The following is a 26,970-nucleotide window of genomic DNA, read 5'->3' as shown; positions in this document are numbered from 1 at the left end:
CCCTCGCGCGCGGTGCAGAGTCGCTGTAATGAATGCTCGGCAAGTTATGGAGAGAAAGGATCCGGTAAGGAAAGAAATAAACAGGGAAACGGGAGAAAAACTGCGTTGCTATGAGCGGAGAGGTTTTACAACCAAATTGTGCACGTCGGAAAACATAAATTTGAACGTCCCAGTCCCGTGTTTACAGTAAATGGGGAATTGCCTCAGCGCGGCTGCAGACCTGAGTGAGCGCCGCCATCTTTATTCGGGACAACGATTCACTGGACACGTGCGGAGCCGCCATCTTTGTAGGGGGCAAGGTGCAGCCAGGCGCATGTGCAGCCTTTCTCTCGTATAGAGTCACTGGGATCATAGCAGCCAATCCTGCTCTGATTCACCTCTGGGCTCCCTCATAACCACTTTGTCACGATCTAACTTCCTCAGTCTCGAACCATGGGTGTAGTTTTGGTCTGTTTACTCATGTATTATTACTTTTATAGACCCTTTGTAAATGAGTTTTTCACTGCAGCCCGGCCCCTGACCATGTACTGCTCTATTATCAGATTACTTTTTTCTTGAATATTTTTGACAGTCAAGAATTCTTTTTTCCAATAAGCAAGTGTATGTTCCTTCCATTTCTGACGATCAAATTCTGCACCATTTTCATTCCCTGTAATCCATTTTGCACTCCCTGAAACATCAACTATGTTTCTCCTTCCACAGAAACCAGTGATTAATGCCAAAGCCCTGTTGCTTGTGGAGAGGGTGATGTTTGACTTTCTTGTACAGCTGCAGTTTGTGTGGTGAAGGTGCTCCTTACAATGTGGTTGGGTAAGAGACATTACAGAGTATTCATTACAGCAACAGTGAATATTTGAAGATAATGTCAAAATCAAGAACAGTTTGTAGTTTTATTATCATGCTTATAATTTCTCAAAAATACTATTGAGAACTTTAGACATAAGGCCAGAGATGGAGATATTAGGTCAGGTGACCAAAAGCATTGCCAAAAAGCAGGTTTTGAGGGATGTCGCAAAGGTGGAAAGCAGACCTGTGAGGTTTTGGCTGCGAATTTCAGACCATGCTGCTTCAGGAACTGTAGAAACAGCCACACAGGTGAAGTAATGAATTAACAAATGGTTGGGAGTCTTCAAGAAAATGGGTTGTCGAGGTCTCAGTGTGTGTGTGGTGCAGGGAGCTAGGGATTATCACAGTCAGGAATTAAATCAAGTGTGAGAACTTTAAATTGAGGGACATTGGCCAGGTGCTGGCAGGTGAGACTAGATTGGGTTGGGGTATCTGGTCGGCATGGACGGGTTGGACCGAAGGGTCTGTTTCCTTGCTGTACATCTCTCTGGCTGTATGCTGTTGATTATAATTAGGAGCCTTTTGATAAATCAACAAGCAGAGATTTAGACTTTCTTGAGATTACAGGAGGTTGAATGTGGCAAGCTGGCCCTGAGAGTGTTTGGAAAATGAAGTCTGGAGATAACACAAGGTGGATGAAAGTATATGAGCTGAGACAAGGGTGGAATCAGCTAGAAATAGTGGTCTTGGAGTGGGACTGAGTTATCACACTCACCTCACCTCGCCTCTGGGATTCAGTTAGTTGCCAGATTGTGAATCAGGGCGGTAACACAATCGGGAGCTGAGTGGCCCTGGTGATGCCTAAAATGAGTGTCACTCAGCTGGCTGTTGCTGAGCAGCTGCTGCTTGGTAGCCCTGTCGATGACATCTTCCATCACTTTACTGCTAATCGAGTGTAGACTGATAGATGGAAATTGCCTGGGTTGGATTGCCCTGTGTTTTTGTGTTGAACATCCCTGGGCAATGTTCCACATTGTCGGTAGATGCCAGTGCTGGAGCTGTACTTGGCTTGGTGGGTGGCAAGTTCTGGAGTACAAGCCATCAGTATTATTGCCAGAATATTGGCAGGGCCCGTAGCCTTTGCACGACTTAACCATTTCTTGATGTTATTAAAACTCAACTGCTTTAAAACTCACATCTGTGATGTTGGAAACCACTGGAGAAGGCTGAGATGGATCATCCCACTTTGCACTTCTGGCTGCAGATTGCTGCAAATGCTGTCATCTTATCTGGTGCATGGGGTGTGAGGCCCCTCCATCAGTAAGGGTGGGGATATCTGTGATGCTTCCTCCAATGAGTTGTTTAACTGTCCATCACTGTTCACAACTGGGTGTGGCAGAACTGCAGAGCTCTGATCTGTTCCATTGGATGGAGGATCACTTAGCTCTGTTGCTTGCTGCTGATACTGTTTGATATGCAGATTGTCCTGCTTGGTCACTTCACCGAGTTGGCACTTCATTTTTAAGTCTGCCTGGTGCTGCTCTTGGCATGCCCTCCTTTCCTGTCCATTGTAATGGGTGAGTGCGGGATGTACAAACCCATGAGGTTACAGATTGTGCTGGAGTACAGTTCTGCTGCTGTTGATGTCCCACAGTGCCTCAGAGATACCCAGTTTGAGATCCTACATCTCTTCAAAGTCTGTCCCACTTAGAACTGTGATAGTGTCACTCAACACGATGGAGGTTTTTCTCAACTTTAAGGCAAGACTTTGTCTCCAAAAGGAATGTGAGATGGTTGGTCTTACTGATAATGTCATGGACAGATGTATCTGCAGCTGGTCAATTCATAACAATGAGATCAAGTATGTTTTACACTCTTATTGGTTCCCTCACCACCCGCTGCAGACTCAGCTGAGCAGCTATACCCTTTAGGACCTGACCAGCTCAGTCAGTAATTCTATTACAGAGCTAGTCTCAATTGTGGACATTGAAATCCTGTACCCAGAGTACAATTGACACCATTTTATTGCCTCAGTGCTTCCTCCAAATGTTATTCAACATGAAGGAGGAGTGATTCATCAGCCAAGGGTGGATGGGACGTGGTAATCAGCAGGAGCCATGAGACTTCCTGGTCTCCGGAGCCAATGCTGTGTACTCCCAGGGCAAATCCTCCCTGTCTGTACACCACTGTGCCACCACCTCTGCCTGGTCTGTCCTGCCGGTGGGACAGGACATATCCAGAGATTTCAGGAGAAAGTGAAGACTGCAGATGCTGGAGATCAGAGTCAAGAGTTTGGTGCTGGAAAAGCACAGCAGGTCAGGCTGATGAAGGGCTTAGGCTAGAAATGTCGATTCTCCTGCTCGGATGCTACCTGACTGTTGTGCTTTTCCAGCACCACACTCTCGATATCTAGGAATGGTGATGGTGGTGTCTGGTCATTGTCTGTAAGGGTTGATTTTGTGTGTATGACTATGTCAGGCTGTTCCTTGACTAGTCTGTGAGACAGCTCTGCACATTTTGGCACCAAAAACCATATGTTAGTGAGGAGGACGTTGCACCATCGAGAGGGCTGATTCTGTGGTTGTAATTTCTGGTGCCTTGTTAGTTGCCAACTGGTCCATCCAGTTTCATTCCTGTGTTGAGACTTTGCAGTGATTAATACAGTGAGTAGCTGGCTGGGCCGCTATCAGGTTGGCAGGATTTTATTCGCCATTGATAATGGTTTCATGGAGATCAGCAGATTCCTAATACGTTGTTTTTTTTTTCTTGAATTCAGATTCCACCATCTGCCAAGATGGGATTCGAACCAGGACTTCAGCCGTTTGTTTTAAAATTCTAGGTAAAAGCTAAATACATCAGGTTTGTTCATTCATTTTAAATATTACTAACCCTGGTTTTGTTTCTTTGTAAAACACTGTCCATCATCCTGTCTCCTCCATCCTCCCCTCCAACAACGAGTGAGGAGCACATGGAGTTTCTCTGTCACTAAGACTGAGATAATCCGATCTGCTGTTTCTCTCCCTCCCACTAGCCCACTGAGCCAAACTGCCTCACATGGTGTTTCTGGTTTAGTCCTAAACCTACATCTTTCTCCAGTGTCTTTTCAAGCCTTATCAGAGCTCACCTTGACCCTTTACCCTAATCTCGCTAAATTCACTTTCCAACTCTCTTTCCTCCACTGCTGCCTCATCACTCCCCCTCGCCAATTCATAGATATTGTTCCTTGTTCTGTCTGTTGGTCTTTTTTTGGTTATGTCCTTCTCTCCCATTTTGTGAAAAACTGATATTTGACCTCACCGTTGTTGGAAAATCCTGCTCCATCTCCACTCTCCTTTTCCTTTCTGAATTCCTTGCATTTGGTGTCCCTCAACGATCTATCCTTGGTCTCTCCTGTATCTCACGTATAAAGTGCCAGGAGGTGATATCATCCAAACACACTGTGTTAGGTTTGACATGTACACTGACGATGCCCAGCTCGCCCTCCCCATCATCCCTCTCCATTACTCCACTGTTACTCAGTTATCAAACTACTTATCACATTCCCACTACTCGATTAGCTGTAATTTCAGCCAATGAAACATTGTCATGGTTAAGCCCATTGCCTTACCTTTACCTTTCTGCTGAGCCCCTCCCTCCCACTGGGAACTCTCTGAAGCAGAATGACACTCTTCACAACATTGCTGTTATATCTGACCCCAAGGTGACCTTCTGATCAGACATCCACAAAATCACAACACCAGGAATTCCAATCTCTTAAACGTTGCTTTTCTCCACCCAACCCCAGCTCTATTGCTACTGAAACCCCTTACCCTCGCCTGTGTTGCCTTAAACTTGAATCCAAAGCAGATTCCTTGATTCCGTGACTCAGAATCTGGTTTCAGACTCCCCTCTCAGTATTTACCCTCAGACACATCCTCTCAGTATTTGTCCTGTCAAACCCCTAAAGACTCCCATCTGTCTCAATGTGATCACCTCTCTTTCTCCAAAATCCAGTGAGTAGAGTCCCAACCTTTTCAGCCTTTATTTAAACGATAATCCCTCCAAAGCGGGGATCATCTCATTGAATCTTCCCTGAAATGCCTCCAATAAAGTGACACATTTCCTTCTCTAAAAGGACCAAAACTGCTCTCATTACTGCAGATATGGTGGTCTCACCAGCACTTCCACACATTACTCTCGGGTATATACTCCAAACTCTAATACTGAAAACTTTTGAAACAAAACATTCGATTCCCCTTCCTGATTCCCTGTTGTAACTGTGTGGTAGCTTTCTGTGTTTCCTGAACAATTACCCCTGGTCACTTTGTGGTGCAGCTTTCTACAGTTTCCACCATTTAAATAGTACTTTGTTCTTTTATTATCTCCTCCAAAATGAGGAATTTCCCATTTTTCCCAAGTTACACCCCATCTGGCAACTTGTTGCCCCCTTCTCCTGTGCATCTCTCTCTTTTCATAATCCTCTTAGACCTTTACAGTTATGCCTTTTCTAGGAGATATCCCCCCCCCCCTTCCCATTCTTCCAAACATTTACCGGGAGCACTGGGCAGTGGGAAGCAGACAGAGCTGCTATCTTTTTAGGGATACGCTTTGGAGTGATTGAGAGGATCTTCCTACCCATTGGTCAGGATGGAGACAACTTGCCCATCGTTAGGCATTAGCCTTTCACACCCATGTCTTATTGATGAGGCAGAGCGGCAGCACGGAATGAAAGAAAAGAAAGTCATTCTTGTTCCCCATATCTCACTGACGCTTGGATCATTTTCTCCAATGTGTCAAAGAACTGCTGTGTTCAGTCACATAAGATCTCAAGTTGGAATCTCCTAGAAACCCACAGATTTCCCTCTGAGTTGACTGCTGATGTCCTCAAGGGTAATATGTACAGTAATTCTGGGCCAGAGGAGGGGATGGTGTGAGTTTCTAACTTGAACTGATAGTGACAGATTTTATAAACTTATATTACAGGATATTACAGGTGGACATTCAGATGGTAATCTCAGTAAATATTCTGCTAAACTCTAATTGAATTACTCAGTATATCAGGATATGGATATTCGCATTGTGTGTGTGAGTATTGTGTTCAAGATCAATCCCATTTGCTGCTTAAAAATTCTCCTTTGAATCGTTGCATTCTCTCAAAAGGTCTCTGCAAACCTTCAATGTGTCATGTAATCCTTTTATGATGACCTGATGAGTGTAAGGTTTATTATTCGGATGTGTAATTTTTGTATAAGGATGTCTCAGAGAGGGAGCAGAATATTCTTAAAGGGGAGAATAACCATTTTGAGGGGAGGCTGTTGTTTATTGGTATCAATGACATAGGAATAGAAGAGTTCACATTATTGGATCATTGGAATCTCTTGTGGGGTAGAATTGCCCTCCATCGGAAGGATGGATTGTACTGGCACTGGAAGGGAACAGTTGCTCGTGCTATTCAGGAGGCATTAAACCAGTGAAGGAATGTGGGTAAACCCAGAGAGAGAGTGAGGGAAGAGCTCAGTCTGACGCTGGTACAGTTCAGACGTCAAACAGCCAAGGCAGACAAGGGCAAGGCACAGAATGAGCAGTTACTCTGCATTTATTTCAATGCAGGAGGCCCGATAGGTCGGGCAGAGGAGCTCAGGGTATGGTTTTGAACATCGCACTGGGATATTATAGCAATTACAGAGGCATGACTTAATGATGGATAGGACCAGCAGCTTAATGTTCCAGTGTATAGATGCTATAGCAAAGATAGAAAGGGGGCAACAGAGCAGGGGGAGAGGTATTTTTGATTAGGGATAACATTACAGCTGAGCTTCAAGAGGGTATTCCTGGGAGTACATCCAGGCAGGTTATACAGGTGGAACTGAGAAATAAGAAAGGGATGATCTCCTTATTGGGATGGTAATGTTGACCACCCCTCACTTCCCCAATAGTCAGCAGAGAGTTGAGAAGCAAATTTACTAAGAGATCACTTATCTGTAAAAACAGTATGGTTATGTACAAGACTTGATCTTCTTTGTTATTCATTCACAGGATGAGGGTATCACTGACTGGGCCCAAAGGGCAGTAAAGAGTCAACCACATTGCTGTGGGTCTGGAGTCACATGTAGGCCAGACCAGGTAAGGATGGCAGATTCCTTCCCTGAAGGATATTAGTGAATCTGATGAGGTGTTTTTTTTTCGCAATAATCAACAATGGATTCGTGGTCTTTAATAGATTCTTAATTCCAAATTTTTATTGAATTCACATTCCACTGTCTGCCGTGACGGGATCCAAACCCTGGGCCCCAGAAAGTTATCTGGGTGTCTGGATTATCCATCTAGTGATAATCTCACTAGGCCATTTGGCAGGGTGAGTGACTGAGGTATCCGTGGGGCAGCACATCAGCACCAAAGATCCCATGGTCTCTGCGGAAGATAGAAAGGGCTGGGGAGGGAGATATATCCCTAGTGGTGGGGTCTGACTGTAGGTAGCGGACATAGCAGAGGTTAATGGAGATTAGTGGGTGGTAGGTGAGGAGTGGGGGATTATATTCTTATTGTGGTTGGAGGGGTGGGGGGAAGGCGGAGGTACAGGAAGTGGAGGATATGCGTTGGAGTGCATTGTTGATCAAGTAAGAGGGAAATCCGGTCCTTGAAAGAGGAAACCTTTCTGGGATGTCCTGGAGTGGAATTGCTTCTCCTGGGAGCAGATATGGCAGAGGCGGAGGAATTGGGAGTACAGGATCACGTTTTCACAGGAATATACTCGAGAGTAATCAGGAGAGCAAAAAGGGGACTTGAAATATCTCTAGGAAATAGTTTAAGGAGAATCCAAAGAGATTCTACAAATACATTAAGGATAAAATAATACCCAGACAGAGAATAGGACCCCTGAAAGATTAACAAGGCCATCTGTGGAACAACAGGAGGTGGGAGAAATACGATGCTATTCTATTCTAGAGAGTTTGGGGAAATAAATAGTGATAACTTGAAAGTGTCTATATTACAGAGGAGGAAGTCCTGGATGTCTTAAACAGTAGCAAGGTGGATAAATCCCTGGGACCTGATCAGGTGTATCCCAGAAATTTGTGGAAAGCTGGGAAGGTGGTGGTAGTGCCCCTCCCTGAGGTATTCATATCATTGTTTGTGACAGGTGAGGTGCTGGAAGATGGGTGCCATTATTTTAAAAAGGTGGTAAGGAAAGGCCAGGGAACAAGAGAACAGTCAACCTAACATCAGTGGTAGGTAAGTTGTTGGAAGGGATTCTGAGGAACAGGATTTACATGTTTTTGGAAAGACAAGGATTGATTAGGGCTAGTTAACATGGCTTTGTGTGTGGGAAATTCTCTCTCTCTAACTTGATTGAGTTTCTTTGAAGATGTGACAAAGATGATTGATGAAGGCCGACTGTGGACGTTGTCTATATGGACATTGAATGATGTTCCACAAAGTAGACTGGTTAGCAAGGTCAGATAACATGAAATGTTGGGAGAACTAGCCATTTGGATACAAAACTGGCTTGAAGGTAGGAGGCAGAGGGTGGTGATGGAGAGTTGCTTTGCGGACTGGAGGCCTGTGAGTAGCATTGTCCTGCTGGAATGGATATTGGGTCCTTAAATAAATGACTTGGATGTGAATGTATGAGATATGGTCAGTGGGTTTACAGAAGACACCAAAATTGGAGGTGTAGTGGACAATGAAGAAGGCTAGTTCAGAATGCAACAGGCTCTTGACCAGATGGGCCATTGGAGTGAGGAATGGCAGACTGGGTTCAATTTAGACAAATGTAAGCTGTTGGATTTTGGAAAGGCAAATCAGAGCAGGTCTTGTACACTTAATGGTAAAGTCCTTGGGAATGTTGCTGAACATAGAGACCATGGAGTGCAGGTTCATTGTTCCTTGAAAGTAGAGTCGCAGGTAGGCAGACTAGTGAAGGTGGTGTTTGGTATGCTTATATTTATTGGTCAATGCATTGACTACAGAAGCTGGGACATCAAATTGTGGCTGGACAGGACATTGATTAAGCCAATTCAGGAATTCTGTTTTAAGTTCGAAATTCCCTGTTCTGGAAAGGATGTTGTGAATCTTGAAAGAGTTCAGACAAGATTTACAAAGACTTTGCTAGGGTTGGAGGATGTGGGCTGCAGGGAGAGGGTGAATAGGCCAGGGGTAATTTCCCTGGAGAGTCAAAGACTGAGAGGTGACTTCATGGAGATTTATAAAATCATAAGGGGCATGGATAAGGTGAACAGCCAGGGTCTTTTCCCCCCAGTTATGTGGGTTCAAAACAAGATCACATGGGCTAAAGTTGAGAGGGCAAGGATTTAAAATGGATCTAAGGGGCAAAGTTTTCAAGCTCTGTGTGGTGTGTGTGTGGAATGAGCTGCCAGATGAAGTAGTGGAGGCTGATACAATTACAACATTTGAAAGGCATCCGATTGGGTACATGAATAGGAAGAGTTTCCAATGATACGGACCAATAGCTGGCAAATGGGGCTCCATTTGTTGAGGATTCCTCGTTGTCATGGACAAATTGGACCAAAGGTCTGTTTCTGTGCTGTACATCTCTATGACACTAATAAATGAAAATAAGATGTGTTCCTCTTTTGTGGAGAGCTAGCAGAAGCACAGATAATTGTCCTTGGAGCTGAGAAGGTTAAACAGTGATTTTGACCAGGTGCAAATTTGTTTCTAGGATATCTAATCTGCAGAGAGAGGGGAATTGTTAACAAAGTCACAATTTTAGTAACTGTTTTCAGGTAATTGGCAAATAATGTGAATATGTGAACATTACTTTATTCAGTAAGTTCTGAGTATCTGGAACAGTCTGAATGGCAGCTGGACACAGACTCAGCAGTTATTCATAAACAGATTTGGAATTTTACTTTTTAAGGGAAGATTTGGGGGGCTATGGGCAAATGGGAAGGGAATTGGGACAGATTTGCAGCATCTCCAGAGGGAGAGGGTACATCCCAAATGGGCTGAATAGCCCCAGCCCCTGTGCTCTGTGATATTGCCCCATTGACTGTGAATGTTGAAGCTCATCCCAGGGCAGAGAGAGGGAGGATCCCACCACTCACCTCACAATGGGCCCCGATGATTGATGTCAGCGCAGGCCAATAGGGGGCAGAGGGCAGTACTGGAGGACCAGGTCGTACCAGTTTGTCCTCCAACCAATCGGAGTGAATGAGGACATCCTCAAGGCTGGAGCTAAAGAAAGGCACATATCGCAGAGATCTGAGAAACTGGAGGACATGAGATAGGGAGTGTTCTGTGGCTGGTGAGGAATTCTATAAATCAGGAAGAGTTGTGAGGCTGGATGAGGTGACAGTGATCGGGAGAGTTGAGGATGGAGGAATTTAGAGTTAGTGAGGATTAGAGTCCTAATGTTATACAGCAAGGAAACAGGCCCTGTGGTCCACCCAGTCCATGCCGACCATAATTCCAAACGGAACTAATTGTACCTGCCTCTGATTGGTCCACATCCATCCAAATATTTCCTATTTATGTACTTATCTGAAGGTCTTTTAAATATTGTAATTGTATTCACAGCTACCACTTCCTCTGGAAGTTCATTCCACGTGTGTAATTTTTTTTTAAAACTCTAATGTCTTTCCCCTCAAATCTTTCTCATTTCTTCTCAAAATGAATGCACCCGAGTTTTGAATCCCCCTCTCTCCTGGCTATTCACCTTATCTACACACTTTCTGATTTTGTAAACCTCTAATAAGGTCACCCCTCAACCTCGTGCGTGCCAGTGAAAATAATTCCCAGCCTATCCAGCCTCTCCTTAGAACACAATCCCTCCTTTCATGGCAACATTCTGGTAAATCTCTTCTGAACCTGCTCCAATTTAATGATATCCTTCCTATAACAGCACCACCTGAACTGGACAGAGTATTCCAGAAGAGGCCTCCCCAACGTGCTGTAAATCCTCAACGCAACTCCTGTACTCAGAGGTCTGAACAATGAAGGTAAGTGTGCTAAGCACCTTCTTAACCACCTTGTCTACATGTAACACACACTTCAAAGACGTGAAGCCCTCGGTCTCTTTGTTCCCATATCACTACTCAAGGCCCTACTTTTATTGAGTGTAAGTCCTACCCTCGTTTATTTTGTCAGGATGTTATATTTTGCATTTATTCCAATCCAAAAAATTTTTGAGTATAAAGGCAGTAGGAGTATAATTAAGAGGGAAATCAGGAGGCAAAAAAGGGGACGTGAGATAGCTTTGGCAAATAGGGTTAAGGATAATCCAAAGGGCTTTTGTAAATACATGAGGAACAAAAGGCTAACTAGGGAGAAAATAGAGACCCTCAAAGATCAGCAAGGCAGCCATTGAGTGGAGCTGCAGGTGATGGGCAGTATAGGAAACAAGTATTTTGCATTAGTGTTTACTGTGAAGAAGTACATGGGAGATATTGAATGTGGAGAAATAAATGGTCACATCTTGAAAAATGTCCATATTACAGAGGAGGAGGAGGTGCTCAATGAGTGGCTAAGGAGCTGGTGCAGGGGAAAAGGATTCACGTTTTTTTGGATCATTTTGATCTCCTCTGGAGTAGAGTTGACCTGCATAAGAAGGATGGATTGTACCTGAATTGGAAGGTGTCAAATATCTAGGCAGGGAGACTTGCTAGTGATACTCGGGAGGCATTAAAACAGTGAGGGAGTGGGTGTAAACCCAAGAAGATAGTGAGTAAAGAGATATGTCTGAGGCTGGTACAGTTCAGAAGTCAAATAGTCAAGGCAGGCAAGGGCAAGGCACAGAATGAAGTCGGACTGAGCAGTTGCACTGCATTTACTTCAATAGAAGAGGCCTGACAGGGAAGGCAGATGAGCTCAGGGTATGGTTTTGAACATGGCACTGGGATATTATAGCAATTACAGAGGCATCACTCAGGGATGGATAGGACTGGCAGCTTAATGTTCCAGGGTATAGATGCTTTAGGGAGAATAGAGAGGGGGACAAGAGAGGAGGGGGAGTGGCATTTTTGATTCTGGATAGCGTTATGTTTTTGCTTAGGGAAGGTATTCCTGGGAGTATGCCCCGTGAAGTTATTTAGGTGGAACTGGGAAATAAGAAAGGGATGATCACCTTATTGGGGTTTTCTGCATGGATTTCGTCCGGGTGCTCTGGTTTCCTCCCATAGTCCAAAGATGTGTAGGTTGGGTGGATTATCCAGTTTGAATTGCCCACAGTGTTCAGGGATGTACAGGTCTGGTGGATTATCCAGGCTGAATTGCCCACAGTGTTCAGGATGTGTAGGTTGGGTGGATTGTCCAGGCTGAATTGCCCACAGTGTTCAGGGATGTACAGGTCTGGTGGATTATCCAGGCTGAATTGCCCACAGTGTTCAGGGATGTGTAGGTTGGGTGGATTGTCCAGGCTGAATTGCCCACAGTGTTCAGGGATGTGTAGGTTGGGTGGATTGTCCAGGCTGAATTGCCCACAGTGTTCAGGGATGTGTAGGTTGGTTGGCCCTGGGAAATGCAATGTTACAGGGGGAGGTTAGGAGGCTCTCCAGGTCAGTATCGATGTGATGGGCTGAATGACCTGCTTCCACACTGTTGGGAGTCTCTGATAATTCTAATAGTTTTAAAATAGTTACAGAAAATAATATACCAGATCTAAAAGTTAAGGTTCTGAATTGGACAAAGGCCAATTTTGATGGCACAAGGCAAGAACGTTCATCTGGCCCCTCAAGCCTGCTCTACCATTCAATAAGATCAGGGCTGATCTTTTCATGGCCTCAGCTCCACATTCCTGCTCTCTCCCCATAACCCTTCATTCCTTTCCTGTTCACAAATCTACATTTTGCCTTAAAGGCGTTCAAGTTGATAACGTCAAATGCTGCACTCGGCAGGGAATTCCACAGATTCACAACCCTTTAGCTGAAGAAGCTCCTCCTGAACTCAGTCCTAAATCTGCTCCCCCTTATTTTGAGGTTATGCTCTGTAGTTTGACCCGCCCCCAGTGGAAATAGCCTCCCTGCTTCTGTCTTATCTACTCCCTTCATAATTTTATTGTTTCCTATCCAACTTCCCATTCTTCTAAATTACAATGACTATTTTCTCAACCTCTCCACATACACCAACCCTCCACTCCTGACTCAAACTAATGACCCTACTCTGTACTCCCTCCAGTGCCAGTACATCCTTCCTGAAGTAAGGAGATCAAACCTGTACACAGTACTCCAGGTGTGGTCTCTCCAGCACCCTGTACAGCTGCAGCATAACCATCCCTCTAGCAAAGAAGGACAATGTTCCCTTCACTGTCTTAATTACCTGCTGCACCTGCAAACCAACTTGCTGTGATTCATGCACAAGGACACCCAGCTCCCTCTGTACAGCAGCGTGCTGCAAGTTTTCACCATTTCATCATCAGTTAGCTGTTAGTCTGACCAAATTGGATGACCTCACATTTCCCAACATTGACCTCCATCTGCCAGACCCTTACCCACTCACGTAACTGATCTGTATCCCTGTGCAGACTGACAATGGCCTCTGCAGGCATTGCTCTACCTCATCTTTGTATCAAATGTGAACTCTGACACCATACACTTGGTCCTCAACTCCAAAACATTTGTGTAAATTGCAAACAGTTGTAGTGGCAACACTAATCCAAACACCCATTTATCCCCATTCTTTATTTTTTGTTGGTTAACCCATTCTGTATCAATGATAATTACCCATAATGCCATGCATCTTTACCTTATACAGCAGCCTTTTATGTGGCAACTTATCGAATGCCTTCTGGAAATCCAGGCACACCACATCCACCGAGTCCACCTTGTCCAACGCACTCGTCGTATCCTCAAATATTTCCAGTAAATGCGTTAAACTTGACCTGCCTTTCATGAATCCATGCTTTGTCTGCTCAATGAGACCATTTCTACCCAGATATCTCACCACTACTTCCTTGAGAGATTCAACTTCTGTAGGGGAGAAAACGCTTAAGCTAACGGGTCCTTTTTGAAAAATAGTGGCACCACATTTGCAGCTTCTAGTCTGTCAAAACCATCCCAGAATCCAACAAATTTTATTGAATTATCACGAGGTCTATTTGTTATTTCCCTCCCCACCTCCCCACCATCTTTTTTAGTCCCTGGGATGCATTCCATGAGAGCCAGGAGACCATCTACCTTTAGGCTGTTATCTTTCCCAACATTACCTCTTTACTGGGAATGATTGCTTCTGTATCCTCATCTGCCATTGCCTCCATAGGCCTGTGACAATGAGAGTACACAGACAGTATGTTCCTGTTAAGGCCAAGGCTGGTAGGTGTAAAGAATGCTGCCTGACGAAAGATATTGTGGGCCTGGTCAAGAAAATGAAGGAGGCATATGGCAGGTATAGAGAGCTGTGTTTGTGTGAATCCCTAGAGGAGTATAGGGGCAGTAGGAGTATACTCGAGGTAAACCAGGAGGGCAAAAAGGGGACATGAGATAGCTTTAGGAAATAGGCTTAAGGAGAATCCAGAGTGATTGTACAAATACACTAAGGACAAACGAGTAACCAGGCAGAGAATAGGTACCCACAAAAATCATCAGGAGGAGGTGAGAGCGATTCTGTATGAGCGGAGAGGTTTTACAAACAAAATGTGCACGTCAGAAAACACAAATTAGAACGTCCCAGTCTCGTTTTCAGTAATCGGGGAATTGCCTCAGTGTGGCTGCAGGCATGAGTGTGCGCCGCCATCTTTATTTGGGGCAAAAATTCACTGGACACGTGCGGAGCCACCAGCTTTGTAGGGGGCAAGGTGCAGCCAGGCGCATGTGCAGCCTTTCTCTGGTACAGAGTCATTGGGCAGGATTTACACAGAGCACATTCAAACTCTGAGAAATGGATGTCTATTTCTGGATTTGTTTCGTCATTCATTTAAATAATTTGGTATCGTAAATGAGTTTACAGGTCATACAAAATTGGAGGGGTGTGGATAATGAAGAAGGTTACCTCAGATTACAATAAGATATTGATCAGATGGAGTTTAATTTAGGTAAATGTGATGTGCTGCATTTTGGAAAAGCAAATCAGGGCAGGACTGGTACACTGAATGGCAAGGCCCTGAAGACGTTTGCACAACAAAGAGAGCTTGGACTGCAGGTTCATAGTCCTTGCAAGTCAAGTTGTAGGCAGATAGGATGATGAAAAAGGTGTTCAGTATGTTTTCCTTTATTGGTTTGAGCATTGAGTATAGGATGTGGGAGGTCATGTTGCTGTACAGGACATTCCTTAGGCCACTTTTGGAATATTGTGTGCAATTCTGGCCTGCCTCCTATCAGAAGAGTGCTGTGAAACTTGAAAGGTTTCAAAAAAGATTTACAACGATGTTGTTACGGTTGGAGGATTTGAGCTGTAGGGTGAGGCATAAAAGGCAAAGATGCTCCGGTGTTAGAATCATGAAAGTGTTGGCCCCTTAACAGCGCATCAATGAATATTCATGGGCTATGCATATACCTACATGAACACAGGCCACTCACAATATGAACACCTATCTCCCACTCTGTGCCTACATTCCTTGTCTGTGTGCCCTTTCCTGCTTCCCTTGTAACATTGTGGGTCTGATTACCCTCCCTGTACTGCAGCTATTCCCCTGTGTTTCTGTGTTTGCCTCAGCTCTCATGGCCCAATTCACTGGGAGTCCCATGTGTATAATTACAGTTAAATAGGGTCCCATGTCATCTTTTAAATGCATCAAACCTATTTCATCATCACAGGTTGGGGTTTGGTAATCCCCCGTGGTCCTTACACACCTCAGGCTTCCTCTCTGTATGATCCTCGATATTACCCTTGGGTCCCTGAGTCTCCAAGGTTATTTTAGCCCATTCAGCCTGTCCCCTCCCCAGTGTGTCCCTGTAATATCTGTAAACGCCTGGAGCCACTGATGGGCTGTGCACTGGGGGGGACCGACTCACACCCTCACCCTCTCATTGCAGGGACAGATTCTGCTGTACACGTCAGGGCACCTTGGGCCGAGGGAGGGTCCGTACATCATCTTCGGTGAGACTGTGTACCTCTACTAATTCATCCATATTGTCCCAATAAGGCCCATTATTACCATTTCTCTATCAGGCTGGGTGTTCATTCACCAACATCTGTCGTTCAGCGGGTGAACGGTTCAGGTTTGGTTTCTGTCAGTTCCCCAAGTTGATGCCCAGTGGTTCCATAGAGAGGGCCTTCTGGACCTTATAGGGCGGTGGGTCATCCCACCCATTGTCGTCCCTCTGTCCATACGTGGATGCTTTGTCATCTAACCTGTTCCAGTCAGTGTCACCATCCTCACTGCCTTCTGAGGAGAGCGGGGCTCTAGGTACCTCCCCCCACTGTAACTACCACCTGGCCTTTTGGCTTTAAGGCCTCACGTCTGAGAGCCACCACTTTCACTTGTTCCTGTTTCCCATAATAATTCACACATCCTGTCATTCCTGGATTCAAACAGAGCAAAATGTAAATTTGGTTTTACTTGAAATAATTTGACATTCACTTTGACATATCTATAGGGGTGAGAATTGTACTGTGATTATTTAAGTGAATTTAACGTGATCATACAATGGAAATAACTCTGATAATCAACGACAATGAATGAACTGAATAATATGTGATTATTTGTACCAGTTCTTGCATTGAAAATTCAATTTTATTTTAATGCTTGTCACCTATTGCACCGTGGGCATTGTTATTAGGGAATAAAGTAATGGAAGGATATCAGAGAAAATAAATAGACTTTAATTTTAGCTTCACTGCAATAATGAACCAAAACAATATTTGGAAATATGGTTAAACTACATAACAAAGTTTCCAGTGTCATTATTGACATGAAACCTATTTTAGTTTGCAAGTTGTTTTGCTCTAAGAATAATTGGAAATGAATTGTGATTATGAATTGACCATTTAAAATATATTTTGAAGAGAATAGTCAGATATATTTTTTGGAGGAAACTTAGGAAAGGAAATAAATATGTATGCATTGGTATTAATAGTTTTAAAATGTTTGGAAGTTGACTAGAATTATTTAATCGAGAGAGGCTACATGATTATTAAGACTAATTCACCTTTTTCATTTCATTGTTGGTTTCCCTAGAATCTGTTGTAGTCTCAACTCCTGTTGTGTGCAATGGACTGTCACTAATAGCTTAATTAACCTGCGAGTCTCAGATCAGGTTTCCTTTGTCAGTCAGTCTGTAAGTGCGTGACACACCTGCTTTTCTGAAGGGAAACAGAGACTCTTTTCAAAGGAAATAAGTGGCAGTTCTCACTGAGAATGGTTTCTACCACACACCATAAGCAGGGAAGTGTTTTTCTGAAGAACTTCATTGTCTATCTATAAACTGATTGTGTGTTTGTCATATACCTGTGTTTGTCAGTTTGTGGAGGATTCAGCACCTTTGTTTTGAGCTAGTTTTATACAAGTAGTTGGTTCATTCTGTCTTTGCCAAGAATGTTGTTTACTTTCCCCTTTTACTGTGATTCTGCAGGTTAGAATATTCTGAGAGTCAGTAATATTCAATAACTGAACGTTGAATGATTTTGACTCTAACAGAGCAGTCGCCTTGTTTTCAGCTAATTATTCACTTTCCATTTCCTGGTTGTGTTGAATGTTCCAGAACCAGACTCTGAGCAATGTTTCCATTCACTTGTGTTGGAGTCACTGACAGCCACGTGGTCACTCAGTTTCAGGCTGATGGATCAGTTTCTCTGTCCTATTAGATGGTGGTCACTTGCTCAGTTTCCGATGGCTCACCTGAGCATCAGTCCATCAGCTCCTGAAACCCTGCATACAGCATTTGTTCCCTCTCACCGTGACTAATCCAATACAGTCCCAGCTTGGACTGTCTCCCACATTCACCCCCACATACTCATGATCACCTCAGATTCTACTGTCTGTGTCCTTATAGCAAGTCACGTAAGACATCTACCTCCATTTTAACCTCATCTACATTATGTTCAGAAATATGATTTCAAAATTTGGTTCACTGCTTTTAAACTTACCCATGCCTTCACCCTGTCCTCCCAGTGTAGTTCCACACCTCCCTGAGGTAGCTGCACTTATCCAATTCCAGCTGCATGAGAGTTTCTTGTTTTCATCTCCTCCCTGTTGGTGGCTTTAGTTTCAGCTGCTTTGAACCTAAACTTGGTAATTCTCTTCCCCCAATCCTTTCAACTCTCCTCCGTTCTATCAGCACTCCTTTATTTAATCCAGTTTGATCCAGGTTTTGGTTTCCACCCGTAAAACTGTCCCTTTGTAGCTCGGTAACATTATCATTGCTGAACTGTTAATCCAGAGACCCAGCGAATATTCTGGGGACCCTGATTCAAATCGCATTACAGCAAATGTGGACCTTGAATTTAATAATCATCTAAAATTATGGGTCTGTTGATGACCATGAAACTATTATTGATTGTCAGGAAAAACCCATCTGTGTCACTGATGTCCTTCAGGGAAGGAATCTGCCATCCTTACCTGGTCTGGCCTACATGTGACTCCTGACCCACAGCAATATTGTTGACTCTTAACTGCTCTCTGGGTAATAAATGTTGCCCTAGCCAGTGGCGCCTACATCTAGTGAATGAATTTTAAACAAAGCTCTCAGTCTGGGATCATGTGAGAAAGAAGCAGAAGGTGACCATTATGCCCCTTGAGCCTGCTCCACCATTCAAGAAGACCAAGCCTGATCTGTTCGTGATTTTTATTCCATCTTGCCCCAATGCCCCTTAACACGAATCTATCAACCGGTGTCTTAAAACTACTCAGTGAACCCACCTTCTGGGGCAGAGAGTTCCAAAGTTGCACAGCCTTCTGTTAGGAAACAAATTTCATTATCTTTGTCCTGAAAGGGTGAACCCAATTTTAAAGCAGTTCCCTCTAGTTCAGGAATGACCCACAAGAGGAAATATCCTTTCCACATCCACCTTATCAAACCATTCAGGATCTTATATACTTCAGTCATGTCACCCCTCACTCCAACTGAAACAAAACCAGCCTGTCCAACCGACCCAGATTTTATTTCTGTCATGCCGTTATGAGTGGGGTTGAAATATTGTCTTATGTTTATTATGCAGTGAATGTGTTGCTTCACTGTGTGGGTTCTAAGAATCAACATGAGCCATACTAGCTTTCCTGTCTCACTGTATTACATATAGCTTACATCACTGTAGTGTTTCCATGCCTCCCTACGTTGTCTAATGAAAAGGAAGGAGAGATAGATTGAGAGAAGTTTTTTGAAAATTTGTTGTCGCCTAAAAAATACTTGGACTTTTTGTAGAGATTGCATTAGAATTGAAATAACCAGTTAGTTAAATATTACTGATAAAATATTTCCAACAATTTACCAATGACTGAGGCCAGGGTTATTAGCCAGTAATTTCCCTTCTTTTTCCTTACTCCCTTCTTGTGGTTGGGGGTTATATTAGCAATGTTCCTGTCCTCTGGGACCCTCCTTGACTCCAGTGATACCGGAAAGCTCACAATTAAAACCTCCACTATCCCTTCAGCTATCACCTTCTGGGGTGTAATCCATCTGTCCATGTGATTTATCTATTTTCAAATCTTTCAGTTTTCTAGCATTTTCTCCTTGGTGACTCTTAAATGCTCTCTAGGTAATATGTTTTGCCCTAGCCAGTGGCACCTACATCTAGGGAATGAATTTTAAACAAAGCTGTCAGTCCTGGGATCGTGTGAGAAAGTAGCAGAAGGTGACCATTCGACCCCTCGAGCCTGCTCCACCGTTCAATAAGACCAAACCTGATCTGTTCGTGATTTATATTTCACACTCATCTCTGTTCCACCACCTCCCCCCCCCCCCCCCCCCCCCCCCCCCACCCCCACCACCACCCCGACTCTCTCTGGAAGTTTTGGGATAGTATTTGTGTCTTCCACCATGAAGACTGATGCAAAGTACTTATTCAGTTCCTTATCCATTTCTTTGTTCCCCATTACTATTCTTCTAGCCTCAATGTCCATTTTCACCTCTCTTTTGTACTTTATATAACTAAAGAAACTCTGACAATCATGTTTTTAATATTACTGACTAGCTTTCTCTCATGCTTAATCTTCTTTCTCCTTATGTTTTTTCTTCATTGTTCTCCATTGGTCTTTCTTGGCTTCCTATTTCACTGACTTCCCACTGCCCTTTGCCATGTGATACGTTGCTTGTATGCTTTTCCTGACTTCCCGAGTCAGCCATGGTTGCCTCACCCTCCCTGATCAATGCTGCTTTTTCCTCGGGATGAATTTTTACTGTGTCATCCGGATTACTCCCAGAAACCCTAGCCATCACTGTTCCACTGTCTTTCCTGCTCGGCTCCTCTCCCAGTCAATTCTCTCCAGCTTCTCCCTCATGTCTCTGTAGCTGCCTTTATTCAGCTGGAATACAGTTATATCTGATTCCATCTTCTCCCTCTCAAACTGCTGAGTAAATTCTATCATATTATGATCCCTTCCTCCTCAGGGTTCATTCACGTTAACCTACCTTATCAAGTCTGCCTCATTGCACAACATTAAATCCTGTTCCCTAGTGGGGCTGAAAATGTGCTGCTGGAAAAGCACAGCAGGTCAGGCAGCATCCAAGGAACAGGAGAATCGACATTTCGGGCATCAGCCCTGCTCCACTGCAACCTTCTTCAAAAAGCCATTTGTAGAGATTCCACAAATTCATTTTCTTGCAATCCACTATCATCCTGATTTTCCCAGTCCCCTGGCATATTGAAATCCCCCTGGTCACTGTAACCTTACCTTCCTTAACGCTTTTCCTATCTCCTCATGTAACTTATGCCCACATCCTGACTATTGTTTGGAGCTCTGCAGATAACTCCCATTATGTTTTTTTTAACCTTTGTGGTTCCTCATCTCCACCCACACAGATTCTAAATCATCTGAGCCAATGTCATTTATTGCTGTTGACTTAATTCCATTTCTTACTGTTCAGGCAACCCCAGCCTCTCTGCCCACCTGCTTGCCTTTTCATTTGGATGTGCATTCTTGGATATTTAAGTCCCAGAAAGCTTCAGCCTTATCTTTTGCACTGATGTGTTCAGCTCTTCCATCATCGATGATGGGAATATTTGTGGAACCTCCTTTTCCGGCGAGTTGTTCAATTGTCCACCACCATTCTCGACTGGATGTGGAATGAATATAGAGTTTAGATCTGATCTGTTGGTTGCTTCATCGCTCAGCTCTATCTGAAGGTGGGACCTGTCTCCAAAAGGACTGTGCTGTGGTCACTGACACTGTCATGAACTGTCTTATTTTCTTCTTCAATGCTATCAAGCGAGCTATTACATTTTATTCCCTCAGTTTTCCGATCTTAATAAATATCCAATCAATTTCAGAGCAAAATGCTTTCAAAATATTGAATCAATTTATTGTTTAGATTCTAACACTAATTATCAAGTCATTGCCATGACAATAATTGCATAATAATTTAAATTACATTTGCTAACAAGTATATTGTGGTTCATATATTAATTTAATTTATTGACTCTTAGCACAAATAGTATAACATTTTCTTTTTTCAGAATTCTAACAGCAATTATTAAGTCATCAGCATTACAATAATTACACAAAGCTTTAACTTATTCTGGCGAACAATTACAATGAAGTTCATATTTGAATTAAATCTAGTGTTCCCTTGTACCAATATGCTAATATAAAATTTTATTCATCCGTGTGTAAAATAAAAACCACCATTTTGACTGTGACAACACATCTATCCTGTGACAGGCTAAGCAAAGACATGCCAGAGAATTCCTAGAGGCCTGGAACTCCCACCACAATGCCATAAACAAACACATAGATCTGGATGCCATCTACCAACCCCTCAGAAAACGAACAGAAAATGACATCACCACAAAACCCAGGAACCCCATCCAGGAGAAAGATATAAATAGAAAGCAGGAGACAACAGCTTCGCTTCACTTGGTGGTCGCCACTGATGATGTTACCTAGCCAGGTAATGAAACGTCTGGATATCAAACCTACAGCTCAGCGAGCAAACCTACACCCTAAACCTCAACCTGAGATACAAACCTTCACAAACCTTGCAAGGACAAACATTTGTTAATTCTGTTTTGCGTACACAAGAAACACGTGAAATTGAAATGATATTTAGCATGAAAAAGGTTAGCTCTTATTGTAATAATCAGAAAACATAAATGTTGGCATTAAAATGAAAAACAATCAAGACAACAATGCAAAAAAACGGTGGATACTGGAAATCAGAAACAAAATCAGAAATTGTTGGAAAATAGCTCAACAGATCTGGCAGCATTTGTGAAGAGAAATCACAGTTAATACTTTGGGTCCAGTGACCCTTCTTCAGAATGAATTTTTGCTCACAGCCAGTTCAATCCAACTAAGCTTCCACACTTCAAATTATTTTTGGTAAGATTAAGAGATTGTAGAGTGCAATAAGTTTAGCCTTTTTTGATGTACTGAGCCATAATTCCTCATCTAAAGCTGGAGATATTAGATTTCAACAATGATTACCGGTTTGATAATTGCAATAGTTAGTTTTAAAATGGCTGATAACAAATTTAAGAATGATGAGAAAACCCTTATTGCAATGTAATTGTGCAATATATTGGAAAGAAATGAAATATTTATGTGAAAAGTAGTTAGCCAACTCTTAATTGATAAAGCTGATTAATATTCCTTCTATTAATATGAGAATTCAAATGAAAGAAAATGAGATAGTTATTATGAGTTTTGGATGCAAAACCATTGGTGGATTGCAGGTCTGTTGACCTGAAAAGAAAGTTAATATTTCATTATGATACTGGCACTAAGAAATAATGGATTAAACTGAAATGTGAATCGCCTGATGCTCATTACTAGATTAAAATACATTATGGTGTGGTAATTGAAATGACAATGAACTAACAATTAATGTTAGAACTTAACACTTAAAATGATTCAATATTTTCAAAGCATTTTATTTTTACTAGGTATTCATTAAGATCAGTAAACTGAGAATTAAAATATTGGGTTAATTTAAAAACAAAAATCACACCTTCAGAGATTATTCATCAGCGTTTTTCTGTCATTGAAAAACCGCATTTATTCAAGAATTCTGCATTTCCTTCATTTTCCGTCTTTTTTTCCACAGGGATCTGTACTGAAACTTTTCTGTTTGTGATACAAATGTATATAAGTGACATGGATTAAAATCGAATTGAGTGAGTTAATAGGTTTGCAGGCATTACAAAGTTCAGTGGAGTTGTGGATAATGTAGAAGGTTGTCAAAGAATGCTGCAGGATAAAAGATAAATTGCAGATATGGGCAGAGAAATTAAAGGTGAAGTTTAATTCATTTAAGTGTGAGTTATTTCACTTTGGGAGATCTAATACTAAGGAAAAGTAGATAATGGCAGGACCCTGAGCAGCTTTGTTGTTCAAAGTGATCTTGGCGTTCAAGACCATGGCTCCCTGAAAGTGACCATGCAAGTAGATAGGGTGTTAAGGAAGGCAAATGGCATGCTTGCCTTTATTGGTCAGGGAACTGGTTACAAGAGTCAGGGAGTCATGTTGTAACCAAAGTCATGTTTTAAGACTTTGGTTAAGGCAAACATAAACGATTGTATTCATTTCTGTTCACCACATTACAGGATGGGTATGGAGTCTTTGGAGGAGGTACAGAGGGCAGTTACCAGGATGCTGTCTGGATTTGGAGAGGCGAGAAAAAACTCAGGCTGCTTTTTTGTGGAGTGCCAGAGGCTGGGGGAAGACTTTATGTAAGTCTATACAATCATGAGATACATAGATAGGGTTGACATTCTGACTTTTTTTTCCCAGAGTTGAAACGTCAAAACTATGTGACTTGCGTTTAAGGTTAGGGGAGACAGTTCAAGGCGCAATTTGTTTTTTACAGGGGGTGGTAGGTATCTAGAATGAACTGCCAGAGATGGTGGGGGAAGCAGATGCATTAAGGCTCTTTAATGTTCATTTAGATATTTTGGAAGGATATGGACCAAGGGTAGGCAGACGCAGTGAGTTTCTTTTGCATTATGTTCAGCACAACGTTCACAGTAAGATTTAAATATTTTAAACGTAAAAAAATTTTCAAATTAGTGACATTTTGTGTAAACAAGAAAAAAGGATTTTACAGGTGTTTGCTCTTTCCTTTATCAATCAGAGTGAATATGGAATTGTTGGAAGTTGTACGTTTGTGGAAGGAGGGGGAAGTTCTCTGCAGCTGAATTGTCACAGTGAACAACATTTTCTTCAGGTTCCGTCCTACTGCTAAACGTTCTAATTATCTTTCCATTATAAGAAAACCACTTTAAACATATACAGCAGTTGTATTTTTTATGAATTTACAATAAGCGCATGATGTGTCTATTTATCTTTCTCTCAATTATCATAATATTAATTTTTAAGTAAGAGCATATGTGACTAGTTCCATCATTATTGTGAATTGCCATTTCATTCTCAGTCCATTACACAGAAACAGTTTAATTAATTACCAGCCCAATTATCGGAATGAACACTGGTTAGTTTGCACTTGAGTAATCACAATGGATTATAATCCCACCCTTCCTTGGTGGGAAGATAATGAACTGCACTCGTGGAGCTCTAGTAGTGTCTCTCTCCTAGGAGACTAGGAGGTGTGAGTTCATCTTGAACAGAGATGCATCAGAGCAGCTTAGAATGGTGATTAGAATATAACTAAGGGGAGTTTGCATTGCTTTTAAATCCAGTTTTGGATCTGCTTCTGTTTGTTGTTCATTCTAGTAATCTCACAATCTGCAATCTTTTATCTGCAGGTTGTTAATAAAAGTATGTATCACATTTAAATTTGAGGACTTTGTAGTTTTCAAAATTTAATATATCTAAGAAATGAAATTCATTTGTTTTTAAAATCAAAATACCTTGCTACATCCGATTATTATGCATATGGTGGACAACAGGATTTTAATTCCAATCAGATCATGAATGCCCAAATATTGTCTATTCTGTGAACGTAATTCTGCAGAAGAGATTCAATAAACATTTAGCACATCGGTGTTGTATATTTGAACATCTCACATACATTTATCCTTATTCTCTAGTCCAAGCAAGATGAAAAAAATACTTCGATTTTTTTTCTTCAGTAAAATGAAGCAAATGCCACTTGCTATTGCCCTTCAGTTCTTCAGGTTACCTTTATTATCCAATAAAATATTGTAATTCATCTCATTATTGCTATGTCGTTTATTAAGTTAAATTTCTACCAAATGTTCAATTGATGAACTGCCTGAAAGTTCAGTTTATTTTTCCAATGGCCGAGTCATATTGATTGTAAAGATGAAATGCTTTGAAAATCGATTTTGCATATATCTCACTTATCACATGTGGTTTTTCAGTTTGTTTCACGAAGTTAAAAATCACACAACACCTGGTTATAGTCCAGCAGGTTTATTTGGAAGCATTGGTTTACCCGGCGCTGTCTGTGCATCAGATCACCCGACACAAAGGCAGCACCTTGAAAACTAGTGCTTCCAAACAAACCTGTTGGACTATAACCTGATGTGTGATTTTTAACTTTGTCCACCCCGGTCCAACTCCAGCATCTCCAAATCATTGTTGCACAAAGGAATTCTTGTAATTTTTAAAGAAAATATGACATTAGTTAAAACCTTTAACACACGATTATTAATCCCTTCCGTTATTAGTAAAATATCTCAATGTAATTTAAACAAAATGCTCACAGACACGGCGTATACAGCCACATAATGTCTTCCTGGTCATCTAATTACTGCTCTGGAGAAAACCGTGAGGAAGTATCTTATTGTTCCTGAGAACAAGAACCACAGTAAATATTTGGTGAACAATTCCACCCAATAAATGCACTTGATTTCCTACATCTGAGTTCAGTAATTGTGCACAAAATATTTCACTAAAACTAATAACCATGCTTTATTACAAATGACCCAGGATGCGAACATCAACATACGGAGCCGCTTTCCAATCAGGGTTCCAGTTGGAGTATCGCAAAATAAAGTAACTTAATTTTGGCTTAGTACAACTGGAGGTGAAAACATTTTGAGCTCGCACGTTAAAAATCTTTATCTGCTAAGTCAGAGAAAATACTGAAAGGTGACACTGTAAATTTAATTTATTTTGACTTTCACTCCCGAAAATACTCGTGAATTGCTTCTCATTTTCTTCCTGGTTCTGATACAAATGTCGAAATAAATTACGATAATAAAAGTTTAGGAATAATAAGAGTGTTCTTTGCAAGAACGATATGAAGATGTTCACGGTCGTCGAATTACTGTTGAGTAGAATATTTTACATAAGGGTCTTATTGTGACGAGCCAATGCTTTTTGTGACTTTTCTTTGTGTCTGGTATTTTTGTGACTTGTGTTTTTGTGTTCAAGTTAGTAAATATCTAAACGTCAATCCTTCAAAACCATTGAGGGACAAAGAAATGATGAGAGCAGAATCGCTGACACTCCGAGAACCTGTTTTTCAAAATATTTGGAAAGGCCCATTTGGTGAAATACAAGGAATGAATTTCACAAGTATAGAAATAGCCTGTGGCTAGGTAAAGTTGTAGGGGTAGGGTGTAGTCGGTTGGAAGCCGCGGGGAAACAGTGTCTCAGTTGGTTGACTTCAAAAGTATAGAAATTTCATGAACATGCACAGCTGAATATGATTTTGTTTCAAATACCCTAGATTTGGAAAGATTTGGCATACTATGCCACCTGAAGCATTGCAAATGGAACTCAGTGAATTATTTTATTGTAAAGGAAAAATATTACATAATGAACAGGAAGTGATCCGTTGCTTGGAGATCGACTTCCTGCTTTAATCACGTAGCTAAAAGATGTGATCACCATGATGTTTGGTCCATTTCATGATCATTGAACTCTGCCAAAGCACGAGCAACAAAACTTTTTCTTTTGGATTTTAATCGTCTCTTTTTCTAAGCTGTATTTTCTTTCAGCTGAAATAAATTTGGAACAAATTTGCATATATCATTAATCGTTCCAATGAGATAAATCTAATTCACTTCCGATTATTATAATGAACAGTGTGACTTTCAGTTTAATTAATAAAATGAAACGAACAAAACAGCGTTTCTTGCGATTTAACCCAATTCACTTAAGCCATATGAGAACGTCTATTGAACCACAACTTCACCTTTATATCTACTTATTCACGTGAGAGAGAACGTCACTGAAGACATTATGAGTCAAGGCAAAATGTGGGTGTGAATATGACGGGAAATTCTTGT

At 41.9% G+C, this 26,970-nt stretch overlaps 1 long non-coding RNA gene across 7 annotated transcripts; it reads left to right on the top strand.

The window, feature by feature from the left end:
- LOC140468584 (uncharacterized) lies at positions 1-26,764 on the top strand. Of its 7 annotated transcripts, XR_011955715.1 has the most exons (8): positions 24-64; positions 703-810; positions 3,563-3,645; positions 5,749-5,848; positions 6,802-6,888; positions 10,628-10,724; positions 21,473-23,775; positions 23,883-26,764. It is a non-coding gene; the product is annotated as an uncharacterized lncRNA (long non-coding RNA). The 7 variants fall into 7 exon arrangements; XR_011955708.1 differs by having other exon boundaries at positions 21,473-26,764; XR_011955709.1 differs by lacking the exon at positions 703-810 and having other exon boundaries at positions 1-64; positions 21,473-26,764.
- Positions 26,765-26,970: the final 206 nt, after the last annotated feature.

Source organism: Chiloscyllium punctatum, chromosome 47 (assembly GCF_047496795.1).
Source record: "Chiloscyllium punctatum isolate Juve2018m chromosome 47, sChiPun1.3, whole genome shotgun sequence".
In the NCBI taxonomy this organism is placed as follows: domain Eukaryota; kingdom Metazoa; phylum Chordata; class Chondrichthyes; order Orectolobiformes; family Hemiscylliidae; genus Chiloscyllium; species Chiloscyllium punctatum.
This window is presented reverse-complemented; position numbering and strand designations above follow the sequence as displayed.